Source organism: Photinus pyralis, unplaced genomic scaffold (genome assembly GCF_008802855.1).
Source record: "Photinus pyralis isolate 1611_PpyrPB1 unplaced genomic scaffold, Ppyr1.3 Ppyr1.4_LG5, whole genome shotgun sequence".
Lineage (NCBI taxonomy): Eukaryota > Metazoa > Arthropoda > Insecta > Coleoptera > Lampyridae > Photinus > Photinus pyralis.
The window spans coordinates 28,486,063-28,503,712 of NW_022170596.1; the positions used below are offsets into that span (position 1 = coordinate 28,486,063).

At 36.0% G+C, this 17,650-nt stretch overlaps 1 long non-coding RNA gene across 1 annotated transcript; it reads right to left on the minus strand.

Moving 5' to 3' along the window:
• Window positions 1-14,487: 14,487 nt before the first annotated feature.
• Window positions 14,488-14,826, minus strand: LOC116170570. The gene is made up of 2 exons (XR_004145308.1): window positions 14,691-14,826; window positions 14,488-14,630 (listed from the first exon to the last, which is right to left on the minus strand). It is a non-coding gene; the product is annotated as an uncharacterized LOC116170570 (long non-coding RNA).
• Window positions 14,827-17,650: the final 2,824 nt, after the last annotated feature.

Here is a 17,650-nt window from a genome sequence, read left to right on the forward strand (position 1 = left end):
GCATACGAAAAACTTATTCGGAGTGTTGTACTTGTCGAGCGTTTTTTCGCTTATGTGAAGCCTTTCCGCGTACATGTTCCCCATTTTGGATGAACCATTTTACAATTGCAATTAAACAGACGTTTTCCTGGGGACGCTTTCTTTCACTAATTTTGTATCGATGTAAAAGTCTAGGCTGATATCATTCTTTTTAGGATTCCTTCTGATATGTTACGCCTGCGAGATATTTTAATTCAGTTGGGAATTGAAATGTTTTAATGTAAATGTAAAATGTATTATTAAGAGGATGAACAGACTGGAATTATTATGTTTAAGTTTAAATTAAGCAAAAATGAAAACAAGAAAGTTGGGTTAAATCCGAAACCGAATTACCGAAATAAAGGTTGTGTTTATGTTAATATAATAAAAAGTTGACTTTGTCGAGACAAAGCATTCGTAAATATAAGGAACCTTCGCTTTTAGTAATGGGAAAGTAATCCAGAAAATACGCCGCAGATCAAACGAATTCTTTGAATTGCAAAATATTGTTATTTTGACACGTTGAGTATGCTTTTAAATTTATATGCCAATCACTTTGAATGTTTAACATATTGTGGAGAGTTCCAAACAAACATTACTTAATGCAACTAATTTTAAATGTTTCTAAGAATGTATGAGTTCACTATCAAGTATATACAAAATAGATGCAATAAAAATCAAACTTCTATTGTTAGTTCTGTGCGGGAGTAATCTTTGATGTATTACTCAAATGATGTAACTTTACCTGTACATTCATTTGCCAAAGATTCCCTTTGTCTCATGCACAACTTAGTACTAGGGCATATTGCTACATGTGGGGCCATATCTTTAATTAAAATGTACAGTTAGGGGCGTGGGGCAGTGTCTCGTATCCAAAGATCAAATTCATTTTAAATTTATTTCAAAAGCGACGGGCTATAACTTTCAGGATCGGCCTCTATTTAGCTCTTGAAAGTATTATTTAGTACAATGTGTACTGCAATAATAAGGGTTGCCCACTTTTAGTAATAAAAAGTTTATGTCTAGCAGTGTAAACATATAACAGAGCAGGGCGCGTCTCGGGATAATGGCAGTGCACGTAAATTTTGTATGTATACAGTTGAAGGAGTCTTCAACAACAAGCTTTTGTGTACATACGTATGTAGATAATCCACTGTTTTAATAATAAATTTAAACGTCTATTAACCTGTGACTTATTTACAGCGATATATGGGCCATTAACGTTTACGGTTTTCAGTTATTGATGCTTACATTAACTAATGAAATCGTGCAGAAATTTCAACGTTCCGATGCATACTGAAGTGTAAACTATTCGAAATTGTCGAAAGTTTTTGGGTTTACTTTTAGTTTTTAAATGAAATATGCTTTAGAGCATTACAGGCTTACTGGGAGTCTCCGAAACAATAGACGATGGTAAAGTAGAGAAATGATCCGAAGATATGCCCGAAAAATTTAATTCAACTTTACAATTATAAATCAAAATAAACAAAAAGTAATTATTTAAACAAGAGTTAAACATGTTTAAATAAATAATACTAAATAAAATCGACATTGATTTCAAACCTAAGCACCATAAATGTGATAAGTAAACTGTGATAAAATGTTTGTAATATGTCCTATGACTGTACGTTTGAGCTGAAAATCTGTGATATATATGTAACTAGTAGGTATGCATCTTAAAACTGTGATATCTTAGCTGCTATAAGTAGGAAATAGATCGGCAAATGGCCTTAGAAGCCGAAGCCTCAGGTGGGGTTTTAGTGGGTATGCCCAAATAATGGGAGAGTCCCACACTACTCAATAATGGGAGAGTCCCACACTACTCAATACTACAATATTATCATCGAAATTCATGTTTAATCTAAATTAGCGTTCACATTTACGCAAGACAAAAATTGAAATTCACATTGCACAAGGTGAGCCATAGTCATTAAATGTACCGATGCCAAAAAAACGTCATAGCTTACACAACAATGCACTGCGTCCCAAATGCAACGTATAACTTCAAGAAAAATTAATGTTCAAAAAACGCTCGGACCCTTCGATTGTTCTTTTTTAATGTGCTTTTTACGGTACATTGATGTACACCCCAAAAATAAATTACGATTATGAACTTTTTTTTCAAATGTAAACATTCAATTCTAAGTATGTTCTATACCTACAATTGAACAGTTATCGAGAAAACTGTGTAACGACTTATTTTCTCCATTACGAGGCATTATTATTGTTTACGGTTTACTACTTGTCGAAGGACCCCCGTAACGTTTGAAGCAATTTGATAGATGGAAAAGAAAGCAACCAATATTGCTTAATGAAGCAGCTCAGGTTGAAGTTCTTGGTCAATTTGCCATAAATCCCTCAATGACAACATTTTTTTTTGTTAATTATTAAATTTTTGTTAACTTGTTTTAAATGAATATTGACTTTATTGGTACCACTAGAAGTAACTTTCCAACGATGTGTCACAAGTATGGGGTTGCCATTTAGGATCATTGAAGGGGGGGGGGGGGTGTCACTCATAACGTCATTCTGGATCCCCCTCGATACCCTCGAAACGGTTTTGCGCGATTTTCAATAACTTCTTTAGTTTGGAAAATATGGTCGACTGCAAGTTTTAAAATTGACACCCTGTATATCCGTTTTAGGTCGTGGGGCAAAAGGTTTAAATTCAAAAGTATACCGCCCATGACGCCGATATAACATATTAGGTCTAGAAGGCACAAGGTAAAAAGTAATCGTAAACGATTTACAGAAAGCGCATTTCCTAATCCCATTTGTAAGATGCAACTTCTATTAAAATTGTAAAAATCCGGCCACAAATATGAAAGATAGCGTTGCACATGTGCAATCCATTTTTGACGTGTTACTCCAATTTCTGTTTATAAGAAGAATTTCATTTCAATGCTTTTCTAAATAAGAAAGTTGGAACTGCGCATGCGCAAATCTAAATTTTGAAACTAACGTTAGATTTCCTTCGTTCCAAGCGCCTATGTATCAAATTTCGTTTAAATGCTTCCATAAATAAAAAAGTTGGCACTGCGCATGCGCAAAACAAAATTTTGAAATTGGCATTAGATTTTCATTTGTTTCAAGTGCCTATCAAATTTCATTCAAATACTTTTATAAATAAAAAAGTTTGCAATTCGGTTTATAAATTGTCGAGATGCGAAAAGGGCACTGTGAATTTTGAATCGATTCGACTCAACTTTTGGCATTGCGTATTATATGGCTAAAGTTATGCCCATATTGAATTTCATGCAATTCAGTTCATAACTAACGGAAATCTCAAAGCGATCGGACATTTCTAAATAAAGTTATCGTTCACACGGACAGATAGAGGGGCAGACAGATAAAGGAACAGACGGACAGACTAACAGACAGACGACAGACAGCAATACAAAATTATAAACGATCTCTAGGATCGTTAATAAACGGAAAAAGTGTAAAATTATGGAACATGTAAAAATAGTACATTATATATCAAGGTAGAGAAGTCCACTATTATTGCCTGAGCACCAAGATTACATCTCGAGGCGCTTGCGCCGAGGGGTGTAAGGTTAATAATAAAAAATTATTAACCACTTTGAACAAATGCCGAGAAAGCCTACTTTACAAGTGGAAAAAAGGTTAATAATCATGTCATCAGACGTTAGTAGTAATAAACGCAGAAAAAATTCCTTCCTTGGTGCAAGCCTCGGGACCATAACGAACCAAATAGCGAAAAAAGTAGAACAATAGCTCATAATATAAAGAACTAGTAACGTCTCAACGAACGAGCGGACGGACGGACAAAGTGGCCACAATAGCGCATTTTTTTATTTTTGTGGAAATGCGCTAAAAAAATTTTGAAAGCTGACAACATTGTACGTTTAACCTCAAATAGTCAACTCCTGTAGTTCACAGCCGATTCTGATAGGGAGTTTTAATCTTATTAAACATAAAAATAAAATTCCATTGCTACCGACAAGGACAATAACTATTGAACGGAGTATGCTGTTTATTTTTGTAGACAAGGTCGTACGTGGATCATATCCCTACACCATACCATACTACACTTTCTGTGTCATTCGATAACGTCAAATTTCTCCAAAGTAATAAAGCAGTAAATACGATTTAAGGAACAACTAATGTTAATAATATTCACCTTTAATTTAAAACTACAAATTAGTTCGCAATTTGTGCGTAGCTCGTAATTCGTGAATAAGAAGTAATTTGAAATAAACTGTTAGCGAGTTATCATGTACACAGACGGACGCACGGACAGAAAATCATGAACGGGCACTGGGGCGCTCGTTAATAAGTAAAGGAAAACAAGCACGGGATTACATTCGAATAGACCCGGCATCCTCAACGATAAAGCTCGTTCATGATTTCTGTCCGTCCGTACGACCGTCCGTCTGTGTACGTACATGATACATGATAACTAAACTAATGTTCTAATTCTGTCTTCAGTAATAATAATTTAATAATAATCATTCCATTCATTTGGACTTGTCGCTCTTAGTTTATATTGGTTTGAAACAGTTTATTGCTATTTGATTTGTACAAGTGAAGTTTAAAAATTAAATACGGCTCGTAATTCATGCATAAACATTAATTTAAAATAAGTAAAGGAAAACAGAGGAGAGGCTACGTCCAAATGGACCTGGTCGCCCAACGATTATTTGCTCTTTTAAGTGAGGCGCTCAAAAATTGCAATTACATACTTGTACATGAGACTTCTTAAATAGCTCGTCATTCCACTACAAAATTTAATTGGAAAAATGTAAATCGATCAGTGGGGGGCTGACACGGCGACCCCATAATAAATTTTAGGTTCCTAATGATTTAAATGAACTAAAAAAAGCTCCTAAATAACTCATAAATTGGATACAATTTTTAAATTGCTTCGCAAAAGTCCAGCGGGGTAGTTTTTTGCGACAAGAATACATGAAGGGCGAGGTAAAACAAGTAAATTTTGAAAAATGTACTGATTCTCAAGGTGTACACTGAGAAATAAGCGTTTCTACTTCCATGCGTTGCACTAACCTATTGGGATGAAAATTAATTTCGCAATTTGGTCGAAAATATTAGCCCCAAAAAGAGGTTAACAGGATTACACCCTGTAGTTAGACTCTCTCTGAAATTGGTGCTGTAGATTGGAAAAAAAACGGTAATTCTTGCCACGTTTTAAAAATAGTATTACATGCAGTTCATATTATTTGTGTTTATCTGAAACTACAAATCCTTTGGCGTTCTGAGAATTTCAACATTTTTAGAGATATAAGAGAAATGGCGTATTAACCTGTCAAAACCGAAATCTGATACGCTTGTCATTTCAAACTTAGCTTTTCCTATTGGTAGGTTAAAAGAGAAGTTTTTTTTATCATTTCCAGCCCTGCCAGCAGCAGATTCTCTAAGCCATAGCAGTACGAAAAAAATCGCTTTTCCAGCCATCCTAGCAGACAACAATCGATTAGAATTAAATTCAAAAGAATATCTAATACCATTTTTTTGCTTTAACGCAGGCACATGTTTTGTTGGTGCGGAAAATTATTAATTTAATTTTAGCACACAATTACCGTCTTTTTTTCCGTAGATGATTTTATATTTTTATTACCTGCTGGACTACTATTCATACAGAAACGCTCCATAATATCGCACATTTTCTATACAACTTCTTAATACATTCAATTTCAACTGCGTAACAAATCGCGGGCCCACCAATGATATGTCGCATCTGTTCGTTAGTTCTATTCTTACCGTTCCGCTAAAATTTTGATTAGTCTTGCCGTGCTCTAATAATTGTAATTTCGCATCTGCCTATAACGAATTTAAAATTTCAAAAGACGTCTATTATCATGAGAATTTCAATAACCTACCAACACCCCATACTTTGTATAGTTCAAGCAATTATGGAATTGTTGGAATGGCCTCTTAATAAAGCCACGCACTGGTGTTAAAAGGATAAGAAGCACACATTTTCATATTATAATAAAAATAATATTACGTTTTTAAGAAGCTAGCGTGCGCGCAGCTACGAACGTAGGTATTGTAGATAAAATATTTTCAGGTAAATTTATAAAAGCTTTTAGTCAGGAAACAAGAAATAGTAATCTACTAAAAATTTTAGCGAATTGCAGTGAAGTGTTATGTCGCGATGCTTTTGCTTCCATATCCAAACTTCTTGAGAGGATTTGTCGGCGCATCTTATAATTTCCTTGAATAAATTTGTTTACACTTAAATTATTAATGAGGCACTTTACGTTCAAAAATTGCAAATCAAAGGCGAAACGATTTTTTTGGAAGGATCTTTGTGTAAAGTAGAACAAATCCATTATACAATTGATACAAATAGCAACATGCCTCTTAGTAGATCGACGTCTTACGTTTTATTCATGTCAGATAGAGAGCTTTTCGTTTCTTTTAGGATTACAATACAGAAAGGGGTTGTTCTACAAATGTTGCTAAAATATTATTTTCAATTTTTTTTATTGAATAGCTTGCGGGTAAATTATTGTGTTTGAACGACCTCAGTTTAACGTTCCCCTGAAGTACCATTACTTAACAAGGGTGATATTGACAGTTGCTCCCTGCATTATCTGTCACTGTCGTTTTCTTCTAAGCGTAACTGGGTCAATATCTACCTTGAAACGGTAGGTATCCTAAAAATCATATATCAGAACTCCGGCAAGCGCTTGTGTGTATATTGGAACGATACCACATTTTTCAAAGCTACTTTTAATATTAATGCTCTTTACAGCGGTGGACAATTGATTAACCAACCCTATGCATTTCCAAAATACTTACTCACTCTTTTAGTATTGAGCTTCAAATGATAGAATTATACCTTACGACTGCAGAGAGTAAATTGATATTATTTTGCGATAATTGTAAAAACCGTGCGTGTGTATACGGCTCATGCGGTGATATTTTGTCAAACTATTTACGTACTAGTTATACCGGTAAAACTAAATAGTTATTTGTTTCATATGTACGAAAAATGCGTAGTGTAGTTTTTTTGGGTAACCAAATAATTTCTCCAGCCGTCTAATAATATGCTATTTTGTAACACTTTTAAGTAAGAAAAGTATGCGATATCGAGAGTGTGCGGAATCACCATTGAAATTATATATTGCAGGACCAAATAAAGAAAGACGAGATTATACTTAATCGGGGAAACATAATCCCATAGAAATTTCAAACCCATTACCTTCATTCCGTCAAGTTGCACATGCTACACCTTTTGGGTGAGCTACATAACAAGTAACTCCTGTTTTATGTTATAATTACGCCAATAAACATAATACGGTAATCTACACAAATGGAAGTGACCATATATACATCAAACCTATTTAACGGTTATTACCATTTTTATAAATAAAGTTTACGTTGACAGAAACAGAGCAAATTAAATATGATGCCTGGGTAGATTTGACATCGTTGCCCCAACCAACAATATTATATTTTACTGTATTAACCAAAATGTTTTTAGTTGGAACAAGCTAAAAATCACGTTTTTGGTGTCTGGGGACTGGGTGGTCCTTGTTACAGGAGAGTATGACCAATACCATATGGGAACCAGTAACCCCACATCTTTACGCATCAGGCATCGGATGTGTAACCACCATAGGCATAATCATCGGGATAGCTATCCTGATCCTAAAACCCCGACGTATAAGAAGCCACCACCAAGCAAAACCATCACCCACGAAGACGGAAATCGAACTAGAAGTTACGCCGAGGACCGTATCGCCCGCGCCCCCACGCAACGACCTTCTTTCCTGCTGGCGGCCCAAGATGTCCATTTATTTCCCACGTCCGCCAGAATTCAGTAATTTAACCAGAAAGAATATCAGTTAAGTTTAGCAGTATAAATAAGGAAATGCTGGCAAACCCTGAACAGTTACACTAGGAAGCAAAAAGTAACCTATTCAAAACAACAGTACGCCGCGCTACCACAACGGTTTCAAGTCCAGTCCGGTGATTTAAAGTGCCCAAGAAAATTGAACAAATATGGTAATGGAGAAGCTAACCATGGATCAATTCGAGCTCGCAAAAGCCGTGCAGAAGTCCTATTCCAACCTGAAGAAAGAATTTGGAAGGGTCCGACGAGCATCTCGGGAAGAAATCATCCACACAAAAAGAACTGAGTTAGAGGTGCAATGCACACAACACAAAGCAAATGCCCACCTTTCTCGAAAGATTTCGAATATTATAAAATGTTCTCGAACAAACACGTCATATTTCACGGAAAGAATGCGTCACACCGATTTCGTTTCTTAATACCGATGACTAATCTTTGATGGTGCCTGGATGTCTATCGCGATTTCTAGAATATTCCCTACAATAAATTCGGAGATTAAGACCAAATTTGTTTGGTATACAACAAACGTATCATTGACAATAAATTAATGATTGTTCGTGTTTCCATTACTAAAAATGTTAACACTAGCCTGGAAAATTTAAAATTCTGGCATTTTGAAATAATATCATTACAATTAGAAGTCCAATTAAAGTTATTGTGTCTTATCATCTTTGGTCAATATTTTGGGTGCCAGTTGTGTCCGTTTTTTAAATTTGCTTTTTGTGCATATCATGCTACATTAAGAGATGTTGTTTCCCTGTTATATAATGCAATCCGTCTATGAAATGTTGACATATCTGGTGGCATCTCAGTTCACCTCACATTAAACTTCATAATGAATGTAATTTGTGAAGAATTATTTAATCCAGTCTTATAAAAGGAAGAAGTCAGTGAATTACTCAGGATTACAAATATTGTTATTACGGAGGTGACGAGAATGTAGGGATCTGAAACATAGATTTAACTTTGTGGCTACCACGGAATCAGAAGTACTTAATTGTTTATATAAATTAAAATCGAAATCTGTGGGGGAAGATCTGATTAGTCTCAACATGCTACATTTGTGCCTTCCATATCTATCTGACGTAATAACGCATATTATTAATCGATGTATTAGTACTTGTACTTTTCCTGATGCCTGGAAAAAAGCCAAAATCATACCCCTACCAAAAATTAAACACCCGAAAGAATATTCTGATCTGCGACCCATAAGTATATTGCCCTGTTTGTCGAAGGTTCTGGAAAGGATCATGGATGGGCAAATAAAAACTTATTTGAATAGCGAAATAGTATATTTCATTACCAGTCCAGAAAGGAATATTTTTCCGTGGGCGCATGACGTTTCCCGTGTGAGGCGAAGCCGAACACGGGAAGTCATGCAAACACGGGAAAAGCCTTTCTGGACGTGTAATGAACAATATTTTTCATTATACCTCTCCGAAAATAACGGAGAATAATTATTTACATTGAAGTCCAAATCCAATTTGACAACAAATTCTGTTGCTTGTCTTATGACGCTTAAACGCCCATTATCTTCAACATCATCAATAAACGAGGGAATTAATTGTCTCGCCCGCATGCTCCGAAAATTCCGAACACTAAAATAACGTTAGTAAGTAACCATTTTATACTTGCAGCTTGATTCAAATATTGCTCCCTTGGTATGCATATAGAACTTTTGGGATGTAGCCTACCATATGACGTTTCAAAAAGGCGATGGTTTTGCACAATTTGCTACCGTTCACATTTTCTTTTATCGCATGACAATTCTTAATCACTGAAAACCTAACCCCATAACGTACTTTTTTTCACGTTTTCTTCAACGGACCAGTTACAAAATTTTTATTTTCCTTTTCCCATCTCTCTTTTGATTTCGCTGGTAATAGTTGGGAACTGGTTTCTGCAGCTTCTCTTAATATATCTATTAGCGGGAATTTCGACTTCACCAAAATCAATTTTTAACACAATGGTAAAAAATCGGTTGACAATTATTATAACTGTCAAAGTCAAGTCGCGGTATGCATGGCAACGCATGGGATAGGGATAGCTATGGCAAACTTGATTTTTCGTAGCGCACCGGAAAAAGTTTTCCAGTGCGCTCGATATGGACACCGTGAATATGCATGTCAGCGCTGATTTATCTAACATTCTGCAAACCTCTGAAAAGCACGGACTACAGCTCAATTGTAAAAAATCAGCTGTTATGTTATTCGGTAGATCGTTAATTGTTGACAAGTACAAGCATGCATTAATGGTTAGGTTAAAAGATACGGTATTACCAATCGTTTATGAGTATAAAAACCTTGGTTGTTAGACTCTAAGCTACGCTTCAAAAGACACATTGATCTAGTTGTAAACAAAGCTTTTATTAATCTTAAGATCATATTTAATAGTAGGTTCATTATCAATCGTAACATAAAGATAATGTTATGTGAAGCATTGGTACTATCGCAATTTAACTACTGTGACTGTGTGTATGGTCCATGTATTGACCAAAGAGATTCCTTGAGAATTCAAAAGATGCAGAACTCTTGCCTTCGCCTAATATTTGGGATACGTAAATACGACCGAGTGACACATAAGCTAACGAACTTGAATTGGCTAAACATGAGTAATAGGAGATTGTTGCATTCCGCTTGTTTGTTCCATAACATACTGCAAACCAGAACACCTACATATTTATTTGAAAAAGTAATCTTTAGGAGCTCCGTTCACGATTTAAATATTAGAGATAAGCTTTCAATAACGATACCCCACCATAAAACGACACTTTTTAAACGTTCCTTCAGTTAAAATATAGCCAACCTCTATAATGAATTGCCAACTAATTTAAAACAACTATCTTCCAATGCATTCAAAAAGAAATTGTACCTCATACTCCTTGAAAGACAGTAACATGCTTACCAACACCATTCTTTCTTTGATTTTTTATAAATTTTTGTACTTTAGCTATAGATAGCAGTCTGCGCTTTTGCGTTTCACTCTTAGTTATAGTTATCTCTCTCTCTCTCTCTCTCTCTCTCATTACCGGGTCTTTAATAACAACTGTTCTTGTCACTGTAATTAATATAGATTGTTGAAGGGTTGAGTGGTAGAGCAGACGGGGTTATCTTGGTAGCTCCAGTCTGAACTCCGCCCTATTGAGTTGTTCTTTTTTTATAAATAGGTTACTGGTTAGGTTAGGTTAATACTGTCTCTTAAAACTCAATAAATGTCATTATTATTATTATTATTATTTCCAAATTTCGGATCAAAACGTACATTTGTGTAAAACTTCAAATTTTGAATAAAGAAAGCAAATTACCAGTTCTACCACCCTAACCGTCAACATAACAAAATTGACAATTTTGCAATCTCTAATCGGTGTTGATACTTAAAAATTATTCTCTTACTTTAATGCAAAATAGAAAAAATAGTATAAGAAACACGTTTCATAAGACACTTTATCGCACTTAGCGCACTTTGACGTGTGCGTAAAGCCGTTTCTTATGAAACTGTTTTCTTAATGTATGTAGGTACTATTTGGAAATTTAAACCACAAGGCGAACTATACAAAGGCATTCAATTCGCAACATGTTCGCAAGTTGTTGAAAGTAGTAGACATTGAATTTGCAATGGCAGGGAAGATCTCTAGCAGTCTTGTGGAGATTTAAAAGTAAAACATTCGGAAAGCAGTAAAGCTTAGGTAGGAGCCTATAAGGGTAGCTTTCTGGGTGAAAGATTACAGTTTAACGTTAGTTAAAACCCAATACAGTTGTGTACAGCTTTATTTCATGAGGTTATCAAATACAACCATAAAATGTTACATTTAATGTTGGTAGACGTGCACCTGCTCACATGAGAGGATGATGTCACCGCCCCTACATCCGTAACTACAATGGTCTCCAGATTCGCTTAAGAATTCTTCACCTTTGCCATTACAGTCGAATACTTTTTGTCTGCACGGAGATCGAATGTACTTTTCGAGGAACTTAACTGGATGCGCCTGTGCGCAAGATTCCTTTTGGCCATTGTGTAAGCAGGCATAATGGCATACTCCTTCTTCTTCATAGAAGTGTGGTTCTCCGTGGTCACCACAACTGAAGGGTGTATTTTTCGATGTCTTTGCATCACATTCAGTTTCAGCCTGAACGTAATAGAAGGTGCCAACTAGGCAAGCAGCGAGGATGATAGCAGTCTTCATTTTGCTAAAAGAACAGTAAGCAAAAATAGATATAAAAGACATGAAATTATCTTACCTAGAGCGGGACTAACACAAACATTTGGTCATGCTGGTTCCTTATATAGGAATGCAAAGTGTGACCTCTTGACATAGTAACTTAATCAATATGATATGTGGCTTATTGAGAAATTTTATACATGTCCAATTAACGGTAATTCCTTGTGATATAAGTAAGTTAGGTGGCAACTGGGTATCATTGCATAACCCCCCTGTAATCGCTGTTGTGTAAGTGCTTAATATTTGATACCAAGTATGTGACAAATTAATGATAACCCGCATAATAATAGATATAATGAATAAACACACGAAACTATAAGGAAGGTTCGTGAACATGCGATTGGTGCTCCCTGCGACCCAGATGGTTAAAACCCTCGAAGCCAAAAATCGTTTTTGCGATATCGTGTGAACGACCAGCTGATTGGGCAGACTTTTTGAAGTTATTGATAGCTGCTTTAGGAAGACAAAGAGTGTACGTGTACCTACAGGGTCGTGTAATTAACAACTTTAGAGAGCGTGGTTTACGAACGTGGTGACTTTTCAGTTTTTTCCCATCTTCTTCTACAGTTTTGGTCGATATTTTTCCACCTAGTGTCGTCGGAAATATCTTGTAGACGCGGACAACTTCTACGTAACGGAATTTTGTTTTTGATTTCCGACCATTTTCAAAGCGAGGGTAGTTGACGCCCACAACATATTTTCCACTGCCAATTTTTTTACGTGGTTTAAAATTTTCGCGGTCTCATTTTCTCGGGTCGCCAATAGAAGCTCGAGTTATGAGAAATATCCAATAATTGAGTACTATTTTGTGAAGGATTTTTAGCAAAATCCAGAAAAATGGCGCATTTATATGACTGTGAGGGCATCAGAAGTGGGCACCGACAAATGGAATGTGGCAACCCCGGAAAAGATCAGACTGATGGTGGAGTCAAAAGTTCAACTGCGATTTACAAGTAAACGGGGCGTCGGAAGTAGGTTCCGACAAAGGGAATTGGTAGCCTTCGACACGATCTTATTGATGGCGGATGATGATGAAAAATGCGCTGAAGTCCCTTCAGTCTCATACGAGGACTTTGATCATTTTTATTATCCATAGCACAGCACAATTTATCCACAACCCAGAGACGGTACTACAGAATTTAAGTAGTGACAGAATGCCGCCTGCTCATTTGTTGAGATTTGTCTGTAATTGGCGTGCAGATAAATCCATCTGTATGTAGCTCACGGCGGATCTGTACGCCGGACATGCTCGCATTCGAGTTACTCTACATTGAAAGTACACACACTCTCTCTGCTTCTCTTTAATGGGTCACTCGGCCTACCGTATACATTTTTAGGGGCTGTGGTCACTGCTTTAATAAATGTAGATCGACCCCTCACGCAGCAAATCCCGGAATCCATGTGTTCATTAAAATGATCAACCAATCTCTTGTTTCAAAGGACGATTATCGCCAAACAACCGGAAGAAGAACTTTTAAACCTATATATTGGCTCCGTACCCGCACTGTGTTCGATGTGGGTGGAATGCAGAAACAGCAGCAATCTGCCATCTACAAATTTTAAACTTCCTCCACGCACTACATATTTTTGATAGCAATATAGCATATGTGTTCGACTAAGTTTTATGGTTGAATAGATACATCTTTGTACAAAGTTTCAATACGAATTTCTGTTAAGATGCAAAATAAGTACACTGAATTGCGACATTAGTGTTCCTTTTGTTTCTAAATCTTTACAGTGAGACAAGTTTTCCTTTTTATATTATTAATGGAAATATGGGAGGTCCCCTTCCCAACACGTTGATGAAAATACATGTATGTTGATTGGGTACCCAGCTTCTATATTATAGTTTGATGATTTGTAACTATGATATTATGAAACGGTAACTATGTTATTATGACGTACTTAACAGCGAAATTGACCGCTACATTAAGTAGATAATTACAGCCATGTTTCGATAAAATATTAAACATAAAAGAAAAAAAAATAAATATGAAAATTGGAATTCAGCGCAATGCAGTGACCGGTTAATAACTGAATTCGACTTGATTATGAGAACTGGGCAACAGAACATTCTTGTCTCGATCCGTGTATTTTAGGGGTTTTTGGGGTATGCGTTGGTTTTCGTTTTGAAACTACTTTAAGAGGTAATGGCAGGTTTCCATAAAATTTGACTTACAAAACTTGCGGTACACATGTTAACGATGTTGCTATTCTCTTAAAATTTAATATTCTTCTTTCTAAATTCGATTGAAGACAGAAACACTAAAAATCGAATAATTTATCAGCATACTCTCTGGTATGAGTAAACGTTTGTCATTGTACAAAAGGTATGATTTTATTAGCTTTTGTGGGATGGATTTAAAGTCCTAAAATTGAGAGAGGGGGCATTATAAAAAATAGATCACATTTATTATTTATTTATTGTTTCTGACATCCGAAAACTTTTGTAAAATATGTAGGCAGCTATATAAAGAATATTTCTGTTACGCTGGGCAACAGAAATATTTGTCAGGAAGGAATGTACTGCCTTGAGCGCACTGTTCCCTGCAATCCAAATTATTTAATAAAAAATGTACGTTTCGTAATAGCAGAAGTCTTACTTACCCTAACACTTCATTATCTAGACATGTAGCTCTGCAAGGGCATTCGTCGGCACTAACAATTTCAGTGATAAAAAAAACACTAGCAATGAGCATAAACAAGAAAATTCGACTCATGCTTGATATGTTGATAAGTACAGCACTGACAATGTATAGAAATCCATGCGCTTTTATAGCTGGCAGTATCCATTGATTAGACGATTAGCAACAATAGATAAAGCATTTTGTACATGCCAGGGGTGCTCATAAAAATATTCACTTGAACTATAAACCGCTTTGAATCGAAGGGGCCTAACCCTGGCACTTCTAACTACATTCATGAAAATGAAATCGATGAGATCATGAGAACTGGTCAACTCAACATCCTCGTACTGTGGTCTGATAAATTCATTTTTTCAATATGCGATGGTTTTCGTTTTAAAACTAGTTCGATGGGTGTCCCCTCCAGACCATTTTGCTGAACTCCTTGAATGTGTACCACAACACATGTTTTGTAAGTCAAATTTTGTGCAAATTTGCCATTAGTTGTCCAAGTGATTAGTGAATACAAATTTTTTTAATGTGCTATACCGCGCTGCTTTCACTACTTTCGGGCTACATTGACATTTTTTCGCAATTTAATTAATAAAAGGCTCAATTATTATCTACGTTTAAATATTAAAATTGAAATATAGTTATAAGTAGACAATACGATATTAATTTGAATCAAGGTTTTATTTTTATGTAAGTAGCGCTAATTGATTATTATTTGTACCCTTTAGTAGAAGTATTTACTCAACTTATCAACGAATCTGGTACAAAACAATACGACCTATAAGATTATGAAAAATATATCCACTTGTATAAGAATTTCTGTAGTTAATGGCATAATCAATACACGTGCGATAACACACATCACACATTGAAATAATATATCTAAAAATGCCTGAATCTAACCACACTAATTGCTTCACACTTTTGCAATACATTACATTTCTAAAAAAACCACTGCAACGAATTGTGGAGTCTGATGCAAAATAGCATATGATAAGGCAAGCATACCATTCTTGGCAATGCGTACCTTCCACTAAATTTGGAGATGTTTTTCTTCAAATTGGCGATTAAACCTCAAATATGTTCTACTCGTACATGGAGGCACTTTTAGGTCTGCCTCCACTAGATCTCCAAGGGAGAGAGCAGGCTATTCTGGCGTCCGTGCATTTAAAAAACTAAGGGATTGTATTGGGGTGGACCACTCTCGAATTCTGGGCGAGGCGATTAACTATCCTAAAAGAGAGATCTGACTCACCCACTGCTCAATTCATATTAAGGAAAACTATCACATCTTTTTTGACGAGGAAGTGATATCCCAACCAGACATATTCATCTTCACGGATGGATCTAAATCAAGGGAACAGGAATTTACTCCAAAGGAGTAAACTTCCATGGCTCAGTGGTAGAGCGTTGGGCTATAAATCCGGAGGTCAAGTGTTCGAACCAGGGTTGAGGTGAATTTTTCATCTGTGGCAGAGATGGCAGAGATCAGTTTCGAGTATTCTGCCGGCTACTCCGAATTAGGTTTTCCTGCAGTTTTCCTAATTCGTAAGGTAAATACCGGAGTAGTATAGAACAACTTAAGACCGCCTGCAGAGGCATATCTAAAAAAAGCATTATGCAGGTCACTCTGTAATTGGGCACAAGCCTATTGCGAATAACAAGAGAGGGATAATAAATAAATGTCATCCAAACACTATGCAAACTTCTCAGTAAGAAGTAAGTTAGTAAGAATTGGTCGGCCCAACGCTTAGTGCAAGAAAAGTTCTTAAGGGTAACATAAAAAATCAAACTCAGAATCTCCAGTGACAGAAGGGCTGCCCTGCAGGCTGTTGGTCGCTGTAAAATTACCTCTAGGTTAGGTTTCCGAGTGGCAGTAGAGCAAGTAGCAAGCACCCTTGAACTTGTATGCGTCAAAGGGCATGCTCGGACGAAAGGCAATAACAAAGCCCATGAGTTAACCCGACTGACCTCAAAACAGGTGTTTTATGGTCCGATCAGGTACAGTTGGAACTGTAAACAGCTCAGGACACCCAACTCCAGTACAGGGCAAGATGGAACTAGATGTTAGATTGTCGCCATGCGGAAGAGGCCTTCAAAGAACCATCTCGTAGTTTGGCGTGTTTTTGCACGGGTTGAGTTAAACTTAAAACGGCCCACACACGTTACAATTTATCGTCTATAGCAGTTTAGACGAATATCGTACTACGACTACTACAATGATAAATTGTAGCGTGTATAGCCACATCGTATGCTTTGAAATCTTCGACCATTTAAACCTGGACTGCTAGCGTCGTATAATATTTAATATAAAACTTGAAGCCAACATCTGCAGCGCCATCACTGGGTATGACTAAAGTGAGAACTAAATCTGAAGCGCTAAATATGAAATTTGCAAGGACAAGTATATCCACACAAAAGATACGATAACTGTTTAACTTTATACCTGACGAATTCATTTATATAATAAATAAATTTGAAGTAGATATAATTTTTTGATAATGATACCAATAGATCGTGGAATAAGCTTTTATTTAACAAATGTTCATGTTTATTGCAGCGTCTAACCAGTCTCCAGGATAACGTGTATAACATGACGGTGAGGGTGTTACACAACGATTAAGATTCATATTTTGATGACCAGCGAAAGTGTTTACATTTTCATCTACTGTCCTTTCTTCAACTTGTTCTTGGTCGGAGAAACTATCGACATTTTCATTTGATGTATTTGGGAAAATTGAAGGAACCGAATTAGCCTTTTACTTACGCGAAAAACGTTTCTGTTTTAATGTCCTTGTTTTTAAGGTTATAAACTGCGTCACATTCATCACATTTTTTTACTAAACAACTTCAGCGTCTCATTTTTAATTAATTATATAAAAAAAACACAACTAACTAACACAAAATTGCATAAAATCACTATAAAACACC